This window comes from Hyperoodon ampullatus, assembly GCF_949752795.1.
Source record: "Hyperoodon ampullatus genome assembly, chromosome: X".
In the NCBI taxonomy this organism is placed as follows: Eukaryota; Metazoa; Chordata; class Mammalia; order Artiodactyla; family Ziphiidae; genus Hyperoodon; species Hyperoodon ampullatus.
Window position 1 is genome coordinate 28,054,238 of NC_136913.1, and position 8,131 is coordinate 28,062,368.

Consider the following 8,131-nt stretch of genomic DNA (forward strand, 5'->3'; position numbering starts at 1 on the left):
ATCTGACTCTGCTCTCATCTCTCCAGTTCTAACTATAAACCACATAATTCAGTCAGCGAGAAGTGATTGAATGCCAGTCATGGGGGAGATGCCCTATATTTGTGTACCATTTAATAAGTTATAAAATCACATGCATGTTTATACTTTCTATGCATCCTCATAACTTCTCTGCAAAGTAAGTGGGGCAGAAATTACTCTGGCAATTTATGGTTGAGACCCCTGAACACACTGCCAAACTCAAAGGTCGATTTAACCACACTGATGCTCAGTGGATGGTTCTGCCATCAAAGGCCCTGGCCCCAGTAGGGGTGGAGACATAAGTCACACACATGAGAATAAAAAAAAACTAAAGAGAGAGAGTACAATTAAAAGGCATTGGACTATGAATCAGAAGATTTTGGTTTATACCCTGATGTTGCTGATAACACTGAGTGAACTGAAAGAAATTACTTGATGTCTTGCGATGCCTATTTTTTCATCCATGAAACTAGGCAATAGCTTGCTTCAAGGGCTTGCACACATACTGGATAGGCTTTAGAAACAGAAAGGTTCTGCATAAATCTGTGACATTAAAAGGGAAGAAAGAATGAAGAAGTATGAAGAGAAATTTTTGTATATTTATAAAAATATATAAGATTTTGGTTAATCTCTACAAGAACTTTTGAAGTAGGTATTATCCCTTTTTTTTTTTTTTTTTTGCACAGTACGCGGGCCTCTCACTGTTGTGGCCTCTCCCGTTGTGGAGCACAGGCTCCGGATGCACAAGCTCCGGACGCGCAGGCTCAGCGGCCATGGCTCACGGGCCTAGCCGCTCCGCGGCATGTGGGATCTTCCCGGACCGGGGCACGAACCCGTGTCCCCTGCATCGGCAGGCGGACTCTCAACCACTGCACCACCAGGGAAGCCTGATATTATCCCATTTTATAGATGGGGAAAACTGAGGTTTGAAGATGTTTAATCAGTCGCTCCTGTTTACTTACTAGTAAATTGCAGGGCCTGGATTCAAACTAAGACATTTTTACTTGCAATTCTCTGTGTTTCCTCATGTACCTATGCTTCCCTTTAAAACATATTGTAATTATCATAGTAGTTTGTGGGAAACTAGAAGTCACAGGCAATCAGGAAGCCTACATTCCAGCCCCAACTCTGTCACAAAATCACTTAACCAGTTAACTTACTTTGTTTAGTCATTTAGATGCTCTGTTTTCAGGTCAGTAAATTGAGAAGGTTGATCTAGATAATTTCTGGGATCTCTTCTAGCTCTTCAGTGACTGACTTGTCTCAGTTTCCCTGGATTGTCTCAGTTGTAGCACTGAAATTCCCACATTTCTGGATATCCCTCAGTACTGAGATTTTTCTGTTAACATTCTGTGATTCCGTGTTCAGGGAAAGCTTTGTGGAAGAGGGAGTATGAGCTGAGCCCTGCAGGTTGGGCAGTATTTAAATAGGCAGAAAATGAATTACTCCCATCGAAATAGATGTAAGACCAGCAATGTATAGAGGCAGCAATTAATCAGTCACAATGGACAAAAGGATGTGAGAGATGACATAGGAAACATAGGTGGCACAGGCCCATTTTATGGGGAGTTAAACATCAGAATTTTGACTCCATGTGGATCTCAATGTAGAGTTTGTATAGATCTAAGGATTCTTTGTAAGAACAGTAATGATAACAGCAAATATTTGCTGAGTGCTTACTGTATACCAGGAACTAAGCTAAACCCTTAACATATATTCTCACTTTTAATTCTCCTTATAAGCCTACACAGCAGTACAATTATTAACTCCATTTTCATGATGAAAAAGGTAAGGACTATAGAATTTAAGGGAACTGCTAAAGCTTATACAGATAGTATGTTGCAGGGCTAGGATTTGGACTCTATTCATTTCAGGCAAAGCCCTTAGCATTTATTCTCCACTCTCATTCAATATCTGCATTTTCCTGTTATGCTTGCTTGAATAATGCCTCACTCATTCCTCAACATATTTATTTCTAAAATAGTAATTTTTAGCAACTTGCACTATTCCTTGAGCCAACCACAGTGCTATGGCAATTGATGGCAACATGAATTAAGAGTTTTGAGTCAAAATGGGAATTGGCAATCTCTAGCAGGTGGATGTGCCCCACGTTGCCCTCTGGAAGGGTCACCACCAGCCACTGTACCATTTGCAAATGATAGCACCCAGTTATGCTCTCCCCAATTCTCCTAACTCCTCTATCTAAAACCAAAGAAGAGATGGTTTTCCTGGTTTGAAAATTGTTTCAATATTGAGGATATAATTTTATGTTTCTCCATCTTTGTCCAAGAAATAAAGGATCAAGAGACCCAATGTGTCTCCTTCTGGCTGTTGATGATAACCCACAGAATCAGGAAGATGGCCAGATTTAGGAGATGTGATAAAGTTATAAAACACGATAGAGACAAAATGAATGTAATTTAATTCAAATATATAGATATATATTTACATCTTTATTGGAGTATAATTGCTTTACAATGGTGTGTTAGTTTCTGCTTTATAACAAAGTGAATCAGCTATACATATACATATATCCCCATATCTCCTCCCTCTTGCATCTCCCTCCCACCCTCCCTATCCCACCCCTCTAGGTGGTCACAAAGCACCAAGCTGATCTCCTTGTGCTTTGCAGCTGCTTCCCACTTAATTCAAATATTAATTCAAACATTTGTCTTTCTGGGAAAGGGACTATGTATTCCATTGCAGATACCTCTATTGCAATACCATTTCAAAGAGGGAAAAAGAATGAAAAAAAAAGATGCCTTTAAAAATATGTTTAACCACAATGGTAGGATAACATATGAAGTTACAAATAAATGTGATAATCATAATGAGGCTTAAGAAGTTATCATTTTTTACAATGGGTGAACTGGTATTTTTTTCCCTATAGTGACATTAGCTTAGGAAAGTTAGACATTTAAAAGTAGGCCATACTTTATATTTCATATTCCTTTCGGAAAGTTAATATATATTATTTTTTATTTTTCTCTCTGCTAACCACTCACTTGTGGAGAGACGATAAGGTAAAGTAATTGATGGTTTGAAGTCATTCTGTTTCTACATTTAAGTATATCTGATACTAAAAGAGGGAAAAAATAACTATACACTGGAGCAATTTGCCAAAAAAAAAAAACTATGCCCTTATAATAAGCAGCATTATAGAAACCACTGTGGAAATGAAATAATGTGCTTCAGTAACTGAATTCCTTTCTACCAGTTACATTTAGTTCACATAGAAGTATTGAAGTGATGGAATTAATTTTAGCCATTTATGCTGAAGATGGTTATAATTAAAAGTAGACTTTATTTTTGAGGTCAGGCTCTGGCTTTTTATCTTATTTAGAAGTTTAGATTTCTCTTAGAAATTTTAGCTTTAAAAAGCTAGCTTCTATCACCAAAATAGGTTTGGTAGAAACTACTAAAATCAAGTGTCTCATCCCTGAACTTAAGGGTGTATATTCTTTGGAATTTCTTTGCAATTTACGGTCCCTAAGCCCCACTGACGTTGTCTATTCCTCTCTGTTCAACACGTCTCGTGGCTTCTAGCCAGTTTCAACTTGGTTTCTGCTTAGATTGCTATACACAGAGGATTTAGCTTTTGCCTTTTGGCATGAGCCCCTCACCTTAAGAATATTCCGAGATCTCCTGCCACGTGGCCCCTCATCCCCCGTCATGGCTCTTGCCCCGTAGCTTCTGCCTGATCTCAGCTGCTTTTGTGAGCCTTTAATTTTATAATTTATGGATTACATTTGTTTCCTGGTTTTACTGCAAATGTTTCTGTTATTGTTTTGTGTGACTTCAAGGAAAAAAATAGAAGACAGTGAAGTATGGTGCTGTGCTTTTTGTACTGAAGGTACCTATTTAGTTATTTAATGTGAGATGTGGTTGAATATGTTATCATGAAAAAATTATTAATAAAAAATAATGTAATAAATATAATCAAATTTTAGCCCTATGAAAACTGATATGTTTTTGAAATAATATATTTCCAATAAGAAATGGATTAACTAGAACATGTTGAGAAAATAGTCTATTTATTAAGACAGATGTTTATAACTAAAAAAAACATATAGGCAATTTCTTGAATGAGTTGGATTTAATGGGGTGAAATTATGAAATAACTTTATTTTTCCCATGTATGTGTCTTTCAAAAATCCTGTATTGTATCATTCTTGCTTGAATTTCAGGGTTTTTCCCACTTGAGCACATCTCAAAAGTTTTTTCAGTTACTCTTATTTATGAACAGTCTCAATTTCAGGCATTAGAAGTCCGTTCCAATCCAAAATAAAAATCTGAGCCTCTCACTCAATTTATAGTTCTCCTTGTTCTCCAGGTTGGGCTGAAAAGAGAAGGGTGAGGAGGAAGAGGGGAGGGGTAGTGGGGAGGGGGATGGAGGCCAAGTAACAGCACCAGAACCACCAGTAGCAGCATGTAAGGTGTCTTGATGTCTAGGCTTGAAACTGGCACACTGTCACTTATACTGAATTCTATTGGCGAAAGCAGGTCTTAAGGCCAGCTGTATTCAAAGGATGAGAAAGTCAGTGCTTCTTGCTGCAATATTGCATTGCAAATGGCTTGGATACTTGGAGGATAAGGAATTGAGGACATTACTACAATCACTCTACTACAATTGCTTTTGCTGCTTCTTTGCAGATGACTCCCCCAAATCCACCGCAATATTTCTTAGTATGGGAGATGTCCCTTCCAGCTGGCAGTTTACCACTCTCTCTTGAACTCCTGCTTCTAGTGGTATCTCACACTTGCACCTAGCCATGGCAGCCAGACCTTTGAGGGGCAGGCCTTTCAGAATATCCAAGTCCAGCTCCGTTTTGTGTGTCTCTTCTGGTCCATGGGACACATGCTTTTTTGTATCACCATCAATGGAAATATAGTTTTACTCCCTGGAGCCCTCTTTCCCCAGCTAGAAAGATGCTTTCAGCCTCTTATTTCTATACTTTTTCAGATCAAAGTTTTTGTTCTAACTTCAGGGAAAACATTTCAAGATTCTCTGACTCATCTCTAACCACCCTCCCTCTTCCTTGGCTTGAGTTGTGGAGATGAAAATAGGAGAGATGCCAGTGGGAGCAAAGAAATGCCCAGTGCCCCATCAACCCTCTCCAAAGAAATCCCCACTGATCATTTATCTCTCTTCCCACTCCCACCTCTTGTACATCCTTGATGTGGGAGATCAGCTATAGGACCATTGGACTGTTTTTTGCTCCCACTTCTGCAGCAAGTCTGATATAGATGGTCTGTTCTCACATGCAAAGTATTATAGTAGGGAAATCTCCATTTAATAGTTCTATATTAAATTTTTAATTAGGCTAATACTTTAATTGTGCAGATTCAGAAATTAAGTGATTGGGATTGTAAAGAATCTTAATATGGTTCAGGGACCTGGAGATCTTTGATTTATAGAGAAGATTCAAGGAGGATATAAAATGTATCTTCTGGAATGTGAATAGCTGTCAAGTCAAAAGAGAGAGATAAAGAAGTGTGTCTTATTCATCGTTTTATGCCATCACCTTTCTCAGTCCCTGGCAGAGCTATTCTATGATATTTATTAATTGAACTGATTTGAATTAAACTATTTATTTGAAACTTCAGAGAGCAAAACTCGGATCAAAAAAATAAAAGTCGGGTTTCTCTGGTGGTGCAGTGGTTGAGAGTCCGCCTGCCGATGCAGGGGACACGGGTTCGTGCCCCGGTCCGGGAGGATCCCACATGCCGCGGAGCGGCTGGGCCCGTGAGCCATGGCCGCTGAGCCTGCGCGTCCGGAGCCTGTGCTCCACAACGGGAGAGGCCACAACAGTGAGAGGCCCACATACCGCAAAAAAAAAATTTTTTTTAATAAAAATTAAAAAATAAAAGTCACAGGGAGGCAACTTCTGGTTAAGCAGAAGGTGAAGCTCCCCATGAATTACAGCTGTACAAAATGGACTTCTTAGAGAAACAGTGGCCATCTGGCCATCTGTGAGCGATACTATAAAAACAATCCTTACACTGCATGGGAATAGGGAATAATCCGTAAATGTTTCCTCTCTACTAGTTCTAAGATGCTGTAGTTATTTTATATGTACTCTAGTTATATATATATATATATATATATATATTTTTATTTTTTTTTTTTCGGTACGTGGGCCTTTCACTGCTGTGGCCTCTCCCGTTGCGGAGCACAGTCTCGGGACGTGCAGGCTCAGCGGCCATGGCTCACGGGCCCAGCCGCTCTGCGGCATGTGGGATCCTCCTGGACCGGGGCACGAACCCGTGTCTCCTGCATCGGCAGGCGGACTCCCAACCACTGCGCCACCAGGGAAGCCCTCTAGTTATATTTTTAAAAATCAGTAAGTTTGTCTGTTGGATTGTTTGGTTGTCATTACTATAGGTCACGTATATTATATACAGCTAGAATTGTATTTGTAATTTTCCATGTATAATTTCTAAAATTTAAATCATACGCACTTAGTCATAGAAACCTACTCATTTTCCTCATTTTCTCATAATTATTAGGGAAGTAAGTCTCCAAAACAGTGGTAGTATATGTGTCTTGAAGTACTTTGAATTGTCGACTTTGTGAATATTTGCCTCATACTCAGTTTCTACTAGTGCATCAAAATGGTAAATGTGATCTCCATGGGCTATTGCATTTTATAAGTTTTTGCCAAATTAGTATAACTGTTTCATTTACCCTTGTACTGCTTTTATTTATTTATTTTTTGCTACCACTTTCACTTTTGAGGATTTACGTACTTGATACATTACCTCAAAGACCAGGAGATTGTGTTTTATTATTTATGCTTAGCAAGTATTGCATCAAAATTTAGATAAACTTAATATCAAACTTTAGCTAATCTTTGTTTTTATCCAAAAGCAGATGCATCAAATAACAAGTTCCAGGGAAATGTAATAATGAGTTGTAGTGCCTAAGATATTATTATTAAATTACATGAGGATTAAAAGATGCCTTCAGCACGCTCCAGAAAACTCTCCCCCTTTTCAGTCATAATCAAAATTTACAAGTTTATGAATGGTGTGTGTAGAATTCCAAATCCAAATCATACTCAAAATGATTACTGGGATTCTAGTACGTACTCCTTTCCTTCCTATATTCACACATTCTGCAGCATCTTCAAGACTCTCACCAAGGTCTACTTTTTCCATAAAGCCATCCCTGATGGGCCCAGATCTCATATATGAAGGTCCTACTCTAATATCTACTGTTCTGATAGTTTTCACACAGTTAGCAATTATTGAATAATTATTTAATCATAATCAAATACAAATTATTAATAAATAACACCTTATACTCTAGCTAAACTATATAGTGTATTGTGTTATTCTCTCATTGCTTCATGTATCTCATCAGTGCATGAGGGCGGGGTGGGGTAGGTGAGATTCATGTATGTCCTGAGAATTAAGATGTAAGAAAACCTAGATGTTCTGCCTCAGCATACATCATTTCAGCATGTTTTAGGAATTATTAATACAACAGGAACACATTTTCTCTTTGACTGAGCATTGAAAGAACTAGGAACCATTTCCAGGCAGAGTTTTGATCTTGAAATCCATTGAGACAAGTGCCAGTGCTGAATTATACAATCTTTTATCTTCTTTGCGGAGTTTTGCTTCTCGTGTCTCCTAGGCAGCAGCTCTCATTACAGAGCAGGCATCTTAGAGAGTGAATGAAGTGAAACATTTTCCTTTATTACAGCATTCTGTGTATTTACTCTTCGTGTGTAACTCCTGTCCTCAAGATTCTGCATCTCAGTGCTCACGGTTGTCACATACTCACCACATGTGCATCTATATCGATTATGGTCCATTAATTATTGGTATTTGTTGGACTCTTTTATTTTTGTCTAATTCTTAGTGATCTTTTTTTCCCTTAGTGCTCTTTGCCCATCTCTGTTTTCACAGCATTTATTTTGAGCTCACGGTTTATTGGATTTCTCTTTTCATACGTCATTCAAATTTTTTTCTTTAGGCTTCACAGAATTCCTACACAAAGTTCAGTCATTGTCATACTTCTTGAAACTTGTCAACCTTTGAGTAAATAAACATCCAAGAACCTATATAAATTGTTTGATTAATATACAGAATTATACTCAATTCA